Source organism: Geotrypetes seraphini, chromosome 3, assembly GCF_902459505.1.
Source record: "Geotrypetes seraphini chromosome 3, aGeoSer1.1, whole genome shotgun sequence".
Taxonomy (NCBI): Eukaryota; Metazoa; Chordata; class Amphibia; order Gymnophiona; family Dermophiidae; genus Geotrypetes; species Geotrypetes seraphini.
In genome coordinates, this window is record NC_047086.1 from 386,904,495 (window position 1) to 386,916,710 (window position 12,216).

At 41.9% G+C, this 12,216-nt stretch overlaps 1 protein-coding gene across 1 annotated transcript in view; it reads left to right on the forward strand.

Moving 5' to 3' along the window:
- LRPPRC (leucine rich pentatricopeptide repeat containing) overlaps positions 1–12,216 on the forward strand; it is a 318,251-nt gene that overhangs the window by 151,081 nt on the left and 154,954 nt on the right. The window lies entirely within an intron of this gene.

Sequence of the window (12,216 nt, forward strand, 5' to 3'; positions counted from 1 at the left end):
GGACGTTTCTTAAGAACTGAATATTTCATGGGATGTCCTAATTTTTTTCACATGACTGTAAATACCCTTTTTGCTTTCTATTTTTTTGTTGTTTTTTGTTTTTTTTTGTTACCTTATGATGACATAGTTAGGGGAGGAGGGTGTTTTGAGACTCCTGTTCTAGGAAGCATTATTAAAGGTGATGATTTGTAACAATTTAATTTTGATTTCAGGATTAGTGCTGAATTGCATTAGTCTTCAAGATATCCGCCAGGCTGAAAAACACAATGGGTTCAGGTGATAGGTAAAACTGCATGCATCCAAAATTCAGAATTTGGCATTTATCAAGATCTGTTCCCTCTTCCCATAATATTCCAGATTTTATAACAGAATTACTTTTTAAATTGTTTATGATCTATTTTCTTGTTTAGATATATATTGACTGTGTTAACACGAGCTGGGGGATGAGGGCAAGATTTTTAAATTCTCCATGAAGACAGCTGTGTCTTGTAATAACCGCTTTGGGTGAATCTCTTCATGAAAAGGCGATTAATAAATCCCAATAAATAAATAAATACAAAAAAATTTTTGAGAAATGTGTTTACTTGCACCTGAGGTAGTTGAAGTGGTTCTTTGATAATGCTATGAATGGGAGGGAGTTAACTTTAATTTGTACTTATCTGTACTATAGCCAAACACACAGGTTGAAGGGCAGTTAGATGGAAAATTTTAATATGAATGTTCGATGTTTCTACTTAGAGGTAACCACTTGGAAACCTAGCAAATTAACTGAACTTCACAGGGGTTTGTAAAACTAATTGCCTTTTTCACTATTCTTTTATTATTTCTGCTTATATGGATGAGAAAAGGGAAAAAACAGTCTGTAGTTAAATAGAATGGAGCGCTTTAACTGCTGTCAATTCCATTAGCAAGCCAGCAGAGAGACGGAGCCTAAAATGCAAAATTCAGCTAGGATTTTCTGGTTTTGTTGTAGAAAAATATATAAGGCAGAATAGTTGATTTATTCCACTTGCTCTTTTTTGTTTTTCTGCGTGTGTGTGTGTCGGCATGATCTTTTGGTGAACCCTGCAGTCCATGTCGTGGTGCATCTTTTGTGTGCCTCTGTCTTACATGCCTTATTCTCTTGGAGTAGTTTAAGCTCTTCCTTTTCCATATCCTTCAGCTATTTCAGCACACGATAGATTTTCCTTGTGCGGTTGTAGGTGCTAGGGGTTTTAAGCTGTTTAGTAGGGAATTTATTACTTGGAACACTCCCTGCCCCCCACTTTTTCCTCAGTAGTTGGTAATAATATTTCTAAGTTATAATTATTGTTTATCTTTAACCCTGTAGTGTCTTCTTATTCCCAGTGTCTTCACTTAAGAGATCTAAGCGTTATGTCCTGTACGCTTTCCTGCCAGATCTAAAACTCCATAAACACTGCTCAGAAACTGAGGTTTGGCTCTCTTACTCCCATTATTGCAATTAGAAATTTATCATCATCAGTGGCACAGGACAAAGTGTTTCATTTTGTCAGAGGGGAACAGGAGAGTGATAAGATGATTTTTTTTTTTTGTCAAGGATCGTTGGGTCGTAATTAAGTTACATTCATGGCGACTGCTTTTTGAAGGGTGATTGGTAAATGACAGGCTTCATGTGCGCAGGACGGACAGTGTTCACTAGGGGTTTTCTCCCTCTGTCAGAAAATCCTGTTGAGCCTGATAATGTAAATGTGGCATTTTGTTCTGAACAAAAGAGCAGGGAAATGAGCTATCTTGTCTAATCATTCAGTTGTTTAACACCGACTTCCAGTTTAGACTTAATTGGCTGGAAAGCACTTGACATGTGAAGTTAGTGCTGTTCGGAACGCATGTTTGAGTAAATTTTAAAGTAAGTGACAGCTAAATTGTACCTAGGGAAATTACAAAGCCTTCAACACAGTTAATTTTTTGGGGAGGATTAGTTGTAATTGCCACACCAGTCTCCTTGAAGATTCCTCGTTACAGCTGATGAGCGGGGGTGGGGGTGGGGAACACATTTAGCTCTTTCAAGAGCCCTGTTCTCTTCAAGAGAATAATTTTCTAAAACTGATTGTATCCAAATTGAATTTCCTTTGCACATACATGTACTTGTTTTTCAGAGGAAGGTTTATTTGGAAAGGGGAGGCGGATCTTTAGGATTTGAAATGATTTGATTGGGTTTTATATGTCTGAGTATTGTTCATTTTACAGTTCCCCATTCTTTCAGATTCAGGAAGCTTTATTGACATGACAGTTCACATTCTACCAAAGTAATATGTAAAAAACATATATATACTGCTAAAAGTGTTTTTTTTCTAGTAAAAAAAAAGGTGCCATACTCAAATACCAGACCATTCTTCAGGAGTGGGTGTTCACTGAAGGACCTACCCTACAGTAGCCACAGAATCCACAAAAAAAGCCGAGTGATCTGAATCTGAGATCTTTTATTAATACTCGGAGACCATGGATCATTTTTATCAAGCAACGCCAAAGGTGTCAGTACTCAGTACCCCTGAGTGGCGTTGCGAGTGTAGGAAGTGCCCGGAGTGATGGCGCCCCAATGCTCCTTTTGTGTCAACACCCCTGCGCCCTCATTTCCCACCCCCGTACCTCCTTTAAATCTTCACCTGTGCGAGCAGCTTCTCTGATTTGCTGCTTATGTTGGCTCTCCCTCTGATGTCACTTCTGAACCCGCGATCTGGAAGTGATTCCAGAAGGAGCAGCAGGCTAGAGTAATTGCTCACACTAGCGAAGATTTTAAAGAGGTACGGTGTGGGTGGAGAATGGAAGGCAGGAGCATGGCATGGAGGGGCGGAGACGTGCCCGCGTCCCAACCAAGATGGCACCCGGGGCAGTCTGCCCCCCCTCCTTCCCCCCTTACTACGCCACTGCCTTCCTCAAAAATAAACCTTGAGTACTGATGAAATTATAAAGTACAGAGTAGAGAATGACACGGTGACAAAATTCATCACCATTCCCGTCCCCGCGGATAACCGTGGGAAATAATCCCATGTCATTTTCTAGTGTCCATTTCAACCTCGGTCCTTCTACACCAGCATTCTTCAAAGCAAAGCTTGCGGTCAGTGGTTGTGGCCATTCATACTCTGATTCTTATGTGAGCCAAGGATAATGAAGCCATTGTGACATCACTGATGTGATTGGCTCTTAGGCACTGGTGAAATGAGGCATTATGACATCACAATATCTGCTCTGGATACCAGAGACTGTCATTCTGTAGTGTCTGTTTCAACCTCAGTCCTTCTACACCAGCATTCTTCAAAGCAAAGCTTGTGGGGCAGTGATTGTGGCCATTCATACTCTGTTTCTTCCCTCTCTCTTTAAAGAATGACATGAAGATGGTTTCCCGCGGTTATCTGCGGGGATGGGAACGGTGATGAATTTTGTCACCGTGTCATTCTCTAGTACAGAGGCCAATCAGATTGACTATAATTTTCAAGCCTATATGCTGTCCTTTTTTTTTTTTTTTTTGGGGGGGGTGATTCTGTAACAAGGTACCTTCAATTAGGTATCTGTATAGTGCTCAGTAGGAGCCTTTTCTGTAAAGGAATGTAGGCACCTGCTTCCTTTATAGAATGCTAACATAACTGGGGTATTAATGCACCTAATATTTAGGGATGAGCACTTGTGCCAGCCATAATACTGGTGTAAATACAAGCTCCTCAGTGCAGCACATAAGTCATATAACTTAAAGTATTCTGTAAGTTAGATGCACAAATGAGAGCCCCAACTGTGTCCTGACCTTGTTCTGCCCTTGTCTGTGACCTCCTTTGCAAATACAGACTATGGCCCGGATTTTCTATAGGGTCCGATATCAGCGGCCATCTAAAAAGCTGCTGCCGCCGATCACATGTCAACCATGCGATGTCACCCTATAGAGAACAGTGCCTCTGCAAAAGATAGGCGCCGGAAACGTAGGTCAGGGGTTTCCATGCTTACATTTCTGGTGCCTGTCTATGCCGTGAATTACACCTACTTAGGCGCTTAAGGCCGCCTAATGCCACTTCCGGCATTAGCCATGTCCATAGTGGCGATCAGCGGCCAAAAGCGCCTACTTAGTATTATTTAGCCACCGGTAGGCGCTTTAACGGTGCCGTTTTTTGCTGTTTGTTTTGGCGTTTGTTACTTAAATTAGGCACCTGTAGAGTAAATGTAGGCACCATTTCTAGAATTTCCCCCTTTGTAAGTTAAGCAGCTGTTTGGCATATACAAAAGTTATCACTTATATGCTAGTATGCTAAACATTTATGCACGTAATTTGCATGTAAATGTTATTACCTAGTTTATAGAATTGCACTGTTTTGTGCTTATTATTGTCAAATGTTATGGTTTCTAATTGTCAATCACTCTTATAGATACATGTAAAAGGAGGTATATCAGATCAAAATAAATTAAGCTAAATAATAACAAGGACAGTGGCAGCATTCTGGTGATGTTCATCTCTCTCCCTCAGATTTTGAGAGCTTTTCAATCAGTAAACCCCTTAGGTAAATTGCCACTTCACTAAAGCTTTACGTGTAATGTTACAGCACTTCATTCCAATTAAAATCAATATTTGGAGTCTCATTTTTAATAAGCAGTCTCTCTGGTTTGCAAAATTTATCCCAGGTAAAAAGGGTTAGATTTTGAGCATCCCCCTTGAAACTAGAGAAACAATTTATGTAATTTAAACAAAAAAAATACAATCCATGATGGGCACTCATGCTAGTATCTGACACATGAGTACCTGAGGCGAAAACAACCTGCTGGAGTGTCTGAGAGCTAGAACGGTGCATGGAGGAGTAGTGAGAAGGAGGATTGCTTTAATCATGAAGTGGAACCCGTGCGCAGAGTGCCAGATTCAACTGTGGCCACCTTGTTGGGAAGACCAGATGGACTGTGCCGATACTGTAGGGCAAATATCTCCTCCCCTCCCCCCAATCCAGTTGATGAGAGCATCGTTTAATTTGTTATCTGGATGAACATATGAAGATTTATAATGTATATTGAAAAGTGAGCACATTAACAGATGGTTAGATTAATTGGAGATGAGGAAGGCAACATTTTGTTGATGGCTGAAAAGCAATATATATTTGATGAAGGGTGGTGTATAATGTAGATCGCAGTGGTTAAAGCCACAGCCTCAGCACCCTGAGGTAGGTTCAAACCCAAACTGCTCCTTGTGACCCCAGGCAAGAACAGACATGGAAAAATGCTTGAGTATCAGAATAAATTAGTGTAAACCATTCTGAGCTCCCTTGGGAGAGCAGTATAGAAAGCTGAATAAATCATAGTGTGAAAAGCTTCAGCTTCTGATAACCAGAGCTGGTATTATGATGTCATAATGCCTCATTCCACCAAGGCCCAAGAGGCAACCTGATCAGTGATGTCACAATGGCTTGATTGTCCTATACTTGGCTCACTTCTACCACATTTTGATTTCTAGAGTGGTTAAAGCTACAGCCTCAGCACCCTGAGGTTGTTGGTTCAAACCCACACTGCTCCCTCTGATCCTGGGCAAGTAACTTAATCCCCCCATTGCCCCAGGTACATTAGATAGATTGTGAGCCCAACAGGACAGATAGGGAAAAATGCTTGAGTACCTGAATAAATTCATGTAAACCATTCTGAGCTCCCTTGGGAGAATGATATAGAAAATTGAATGAATGAATAAATAAATAGGAAAGTTGACCTATATAGTTTAGTGGCACAAGAAACAGTTATTGAATAACAGCATGGCTGGAAGTTTCAGAAGCCGATTCCTCCCCTTTGACTCTTTCAGTTGATATCCGTCATGCCGGGTGAGCCAAGATCCCATGCTGTCTGAGGACTGGGATCTGTCCCCATCAGTGGTTGAACCCCTCCGTGCATCCTTGTACACGCATGTCATACAATCAATTTCCAAACCTGTTGCCCCTAAAGAGGTGAATACCAAACCCAGATATCTGCGATCCATGGAGCGAATTCGTGCAAAAGCCATGCCCATAGCACAGTGCCAGCCGCAAAGGTTTTCTTTTGTTCAGATTGGTGTATCTTGAGAGAGCACGAGTCTTGTATGTTATATGCCAGTGACAAGAGCAAGCCCTGCAAAGTCTGTCTCTGTCTTGTTAGAGATTCTAGATTTATGTCTGTCTGTTGCTTGGTGAGGAGGATCCAAAGTGGTAAACATTTATGCATATTAAGAAGAAACTGTGTAATTTTCCCCCCTTTTATTATTACTATTTGCCTTTGCTTGAGATCTAATCTCCAGCCTAGCCCCCACTTTTGCTACATGTAGCGTCTCCAGTAGAACACATATAGAGACCAGATGCTATTAACACTCCTGTCAGATTGACACAGCAATTACTTATTAATATATTGATAGTTTTGACCTAAAACAGTCACTTCAGTGCTGTGAGAATAAATCTGAGACAGTTCAGTTGCATTTTGTAAGATTCCCCCTGAAACGACAAATTTTTTTGTCACTGAAAAACCATAATTTGTATGCTATAATTTTGTTCTTCTGTAGGAAAAAGATTACTAGGGGGTAGTCTTCAGTGAAACAGATTTTTTTTTTTTTTTAAGGATGTTAACTGAACTTGCATCTAAAGCAGAAGAAAATGCTGGTTATATGGAGCTTTACATCCATCCGCGGCTTCTGCTGTAGTAATTCTCTTGTATGACAGTAATCTAGCCTGTCTAGTCTGTTGCTTTTATTTAGCTGCAACATTTCCTTGCAGTTTTGAAATTAACCTGTAATTTAGTCTTCACCCCAAATGACAAAAATTCAAATGACTCTGTGGGGTGCCAGAAGATGCACTGTAAACAGGGCTTAGTAAGGGGATAAGGTAGAGATCCGTCACGTTAGGCTCATTTTCACTCTTTGTCAGTATTATTGCAATAAAATTAATGTTTCTTCTGCATGTATATTTTACTTTTTAGTACAACCGCAAATCTTAATCAGGATAAAATAGTAATTCAATCCCATGGCAACGTAATTTTTTTTTTTTCCTCCCTCTTATGTAATGGACAAAAATGTGAGGAGTTTGACAGTAGAGAATGAAAAGCTTTTAATTTATAGGCTGGCTGAACGTGACGGGGAAATTTCCTTCCCTGAAAGCTGTTGCTACTGCTGGCTGTAAAAGAAAAGAATAGTCTTCACAAAGTTCGCTGAGCATTGTGAAATCATTTTTGTTTCTAGGCTTTTTCAGCTTTCTTTACTTGTGTTCTACAGAATTAACATCTACAGAATTCCCTGCTGAGGGAAGGAGAGGGAAATCATTCTAAGTTTACTCTGCATTGTGCAGGATTAACTAGGGATCTGAAAAATACTGATAGGTAAGCCGCTTTGATTGCAACCACTGAAAGGCACTATATCAAATCCCACCCCCCTTTCAGTTTTCTGAAGATGATACTTTAGGATACTTCCCAAATTGGAAGAGCAGCTAAAACTTCTCTTTATACAGTATGGCCTGCTCACCTTTATTTTCCAGTTGTATAGGATGTCTTTTCTGGCTGCTCAAATAGCTATATCAAAAATAGAAAAAGAAGGACCACCTCATAGCGTAGAAATGCGTAATTCTTTGTAAAAATCTTCACACCCTTGTAATAATAATAATAATAACAATAACTTTATTCGTTTATACCGCCATAACCAAAAGTTCTAGGCTGTTTACACTAAAAAGAGCTGGACAATCAGCGAAATACAATAATACAGTAAAAAATACAAATATTTGTAAAATAGAATTTCAATAATAAAACTCACTAAGTAATAAACTTATCGAACAAAGTGGTCTTAATTAATTTCTGAAAACTGCAATAGGATAACATAGCTTGCTGAATACATTTACCTAACTAAGATTGTTGCCTACCAGCTTGAAATGCTAGGGTCCTATCTAAGAAGGTCTTATATCTACACCTATTAATTTTTGAATAAGCAAATAAGTAGAAGTTTCTAGTTTCTCTTGATGGTCTATGCAACACAAAATGAGGAAAAGGGTAAACTGGAGACAATCCTGATATCAGCTTAAAGCTGACACTGGAGCACAAGCTGAGTGGCCCTGTGTTAGTCCAGAGGACTATAGCGGATGTTGGCTGCATCTTCCTGCCCTGAAGACACATGAGGAGCTAGTGGGGGTTGATGGTTTCAGACACTTGGGATCTGACTAAAAGACAGCCTGAAAGGACAAACCCCTAGAGGAATCTACAAGCTTTTTTGAGGCAGAAATCTTCTCTATAAACTAGCTGAAGTGAGAACTGATGCATTTCTGTAAGTGCAGTGCATTACTTTCTATGGGATACATCGGGAGGTCCTGAAAATCAAAATTTTGAGGGTATCTGGGGCTTCCTTTAGGTTCCTCCAACTCCAAAAACCCTTTCCCCGAATTTTTGAAACTTTAATACAGCTCTCCAAGGCTGTTTTTTGGGGTTTAAAATGCTGCCAAGGTGGCCATCTTGGATTTCCCAATTTTATTTTAAAAGCCTCATCTGCCACACCTCAATTTTGTTAATAACCAATTTCTATGGACTCCCCAGGCCTTTCTATCCCTGTATCTTGCCAGTTTTGTTTTGAATGGCCAGCTGAGGAGTGTCCATGTGCCACGTGCTGTGGGATAAATGATGGGGGGTAGGAGCGCTGCTGAATTTAGCCCCCTCTGGTCCCTCCAGGGTCTTAGAGTTGCCGGAATCTTGTTTGTTGGGGCATAAATTCCCCCTAGAGCCCTCGAATGGTGACAGTGTTGGCAGTGAAATGAAAGTGTGGAGATGCCTCTGAACCCATGAGGGCACAAGAAGTTCCACTGTGGAGATCCTCAGGAGATCCGAGTCAGATTTGTAAGTTTGATGTTGAAGCTTATGTGCAGTATAAACCATCTGCACAGTCTGTGGTGGTGCTTGGGGATTTTACCTTCGCAGATCACAGTTCCCCAGTGGAAAACTGTTACAGGAGCCAGATGGTGGGTCAGGGTCAATGTCTTTTACTCCCTCAGAATAAATCCTCAGGTTTAGTGAATTCCGTGTCTTATTCATATGGGTGATAACAGCCAAAAGTTTGTGGCAGCCCTAGACCAGGGAGTGTGCAGATTTTTCAAACTGAATTACTTAATGGAAGTTATTACGTTTCTTTGCGGGAATTAAATTTTGAACTCCTGCAGTCTTCCACAGTTCAAATTTCACTTAAGAGCAACTCTGAGACCCAGTCCTTGGTTTTTTCATTCACATCTAGAGATAACCATGATGCTGGGAGAGCATTGGGAGGCACTAGAGGGCCGTCTGAGGGTTGCTAAGACTATGACAAAATTGTACCCAATGGCTTCTGATGTCCAGCAGCTTTTATCCCACCTAAGATGGATTCGTTATTAGCCTAAGTAACTAAGCGTTCTTCACTCCCTAGTGCTCTTTGACAAGGAATTGGATCTCATGGCCAGTGTGGCAAATTGTCATCCTAAACCATTGCCAGATAGTAGACTGTGTGCCCCAGGGTAGTTGAATCGTGGTTCCTTTCGTGGCTACAGATGCTCTTGCCATTCAGCGACGGGAACCTCTGCTTCAAGATCTTGACAGAGGTTCGGGGTCGCTCCAGACAACCCCAGGCATTAATTCCCTGCTCATCAGCTATTAACAAAAATCCCAATGACACCAGACCAGAGCCTGAGCTTCCCTGACTAGAAGGAAGTCTCTTGGAGTACAAGGAGACCTGGACAAAGATCTGTTCAGAGAAAGCAATCAAGGTTAGAGTGACGGTAAACCGGCTTCTTCAGATCCTGACTGTGGAGTCAGTACCAGTTGCAGAATCGGGCTTGGGCAGATGCTCATTATACTTTATCGTGCCCAAGAAAGATTCAGATGACTGGAGGCCCATTCTGAATTTGAAATCTGTCAATGTGGAACTAAAAGTGCCCAGTCCTCAAATGGAGACCGTGCTTTCAGTCATATCCTTGGTGGCACTGGGGGGAATTCCTAGCCTCACTGGATTTGACGAAAGCTTACTTACATATTCCCATTTTCCCAGAACATAGACGGTTTCTTAGGTTCCATGTGCTGGAACGGCATTTCCAGTTTTCAGTGCTCCCTTTTGGGTTAACAGTGCCTCACTCCTTTACAAAGGGGATGGTGGTAGCTACAACCCACCTGCACAAAGCAGGGATTCAGGTTAATTCATACTTGACGATTGGCTGATAAGAGCCTCATCCAAAGCTGATGGTCGCCAGGCAGTGGCACAAGTTTTCCAACTCTTGCAGGATCCAAGGTGGAGTATCAATTTCCAGAAGAGTCATTTGGTCCAGTCCCTGGAGTATCTGGGGATTCTTTTCAACATGATAGACGGCCGTGTTTTCCTTTCAGAAGTGTGCAAGCTGAAGCCAAGACACCAGATTTTGAAGATCCTTGGCACTACCTGCAGTTGCTGGAGTCTGTGATATCAACCTTGGGCGAAAGCTCACTTATGTCCTTTTCAGAGTGCACCACTTTCCCCCTGGTCTCCACAACAGATCCACTCCAGAGGCAGTTTCAGTCTGTGCTAGTGGCTCCAGACAGAGATACTGTCTGAGGGCTTACCTCTCCGCATTTCCTCATGGGTGATACTGACAATGGATGCCAGTCTGTATGGCTTGAGAGGTCACAGTTCAGGGCTGCTGGTTACTCCCTCAGAGAAATTGGTCCATCAACAGATTGGAACTGAGAACCATTAGGCTAGCATGGCAGACCTTTGAAAAGTCCCTGTTTTCTCGAACAATGCCACAGTGGTGGCATACATCAATTGATAAGGAAGGCACTATGAGTGCTCAGTCAAAAATAGAGTCCCATTTATTGTTTTGTTGGGTGGAAGACCACCTAGAAGCCATATTGGAGGCAAATGTTGCAGGAGTGAACAATGTACAAACTGATTTTCTCAGTTGCCAGACCCTGGATCCAGGGGAGTAGTCTCTGTCCCAGAGTGCTTTCAACAAAATTGTGAAGCGCTGGGAAAGGCCGACAATCGATCTGATAGCATCAGCAAACAACAAGAAAGTCTCTCAGTACTTCAGCCAGTGTTATGAGTTGGGAAGCACTGGCATGGATGTTCTAGTCCAGCCTTGGCCAATAGAAGAGCTGTTGTAATTGTTTCTCCCTTGGCCAATGGTAGGCCAAGTCATTTGAAGAATAGCGACCCATCCATGAGTTGGTGATTCTAGTGCACTGGATTGGCTGCGTTTTCCATGGTGCACAGATATAATGTGGCTACTGCAGGACAGATGTCTCAAACTGCCCTTACTTCCAATACTTCTGTCACAGGGACCAATTGCCCTGGAGGATCTAGAACACTTTAGTCTAATGGCATGGCTCTTGAGCATGCAGCCTTAACACAGAAAGGATATTCAGAGGTAGTCATGACTACCCTTCTAGGATCCAAGAAGCCAACTGTCACTGCTTATGTTAAGTACTGGAAAACTTTTCAGCGCTGGTGTGCCGATCAGAAGGTAGAGGTGTACATTTTTTCCATATCCGTAATCCTGTTGTTCCTTTAGGACAGTTTTGAAAAAGGCCTGGCAGGTAGCGAGCTGCTTGTGTTTTATATCTTGAGTGGAGAAAGGGTCCCTAGCTTCCCATCCTGACATAATCATATTCCTGAAGGGAACATTGATGCAGCAACCTCCCATGTGACAACCATTCCCTACGTGGAAGCTTAATATTGTTTTACGGGCTCTCAGTAAGGCCCCTTATGAACCCTTACAGAATGTGTCACTGATGGATCTTACAATTGAGACTGTTTTCCTGATGGCTATTGCTTCGGTAAGAAGGGTTTCGTAGCTCCAGGCTCTGTCATGCAGGGAGCCTTTTTTCAGATTTATAGAAGCGAGCATGTCTCTACGCAAGGTACCTTCCTTTCTATTGAATGTGGTCTCAACCTTCCATGTAAAGCAGGAAGTCCAGATCTAGCATTTCATGCCACAGGCATAAAGAAAGAGGACAAAGTTTTGGTGTTATGGATGGGAGGAGAGTTCTCCGTTATCTCGAGATAGCAAATAAATTTTGTCGTTCAGATCATCTTTTTGTGTTTACCAACCTTAGCAAACAGGGAAAGAAAGCCTTGAAGGCATCCATTTCCAGATGGCTTAAGCATAGCTGTTTCATCTACGTACACTGGCTGTGGAAAACAGCTGCCGATTTCTTTGAAAGTGCATTCCACGAGAGGCATGGCCTCTTCCTGCGTAGAATCCCAGGCAGTTCCACCCGAGGAGATTTGTAGAGCAGTTACATGGTGCA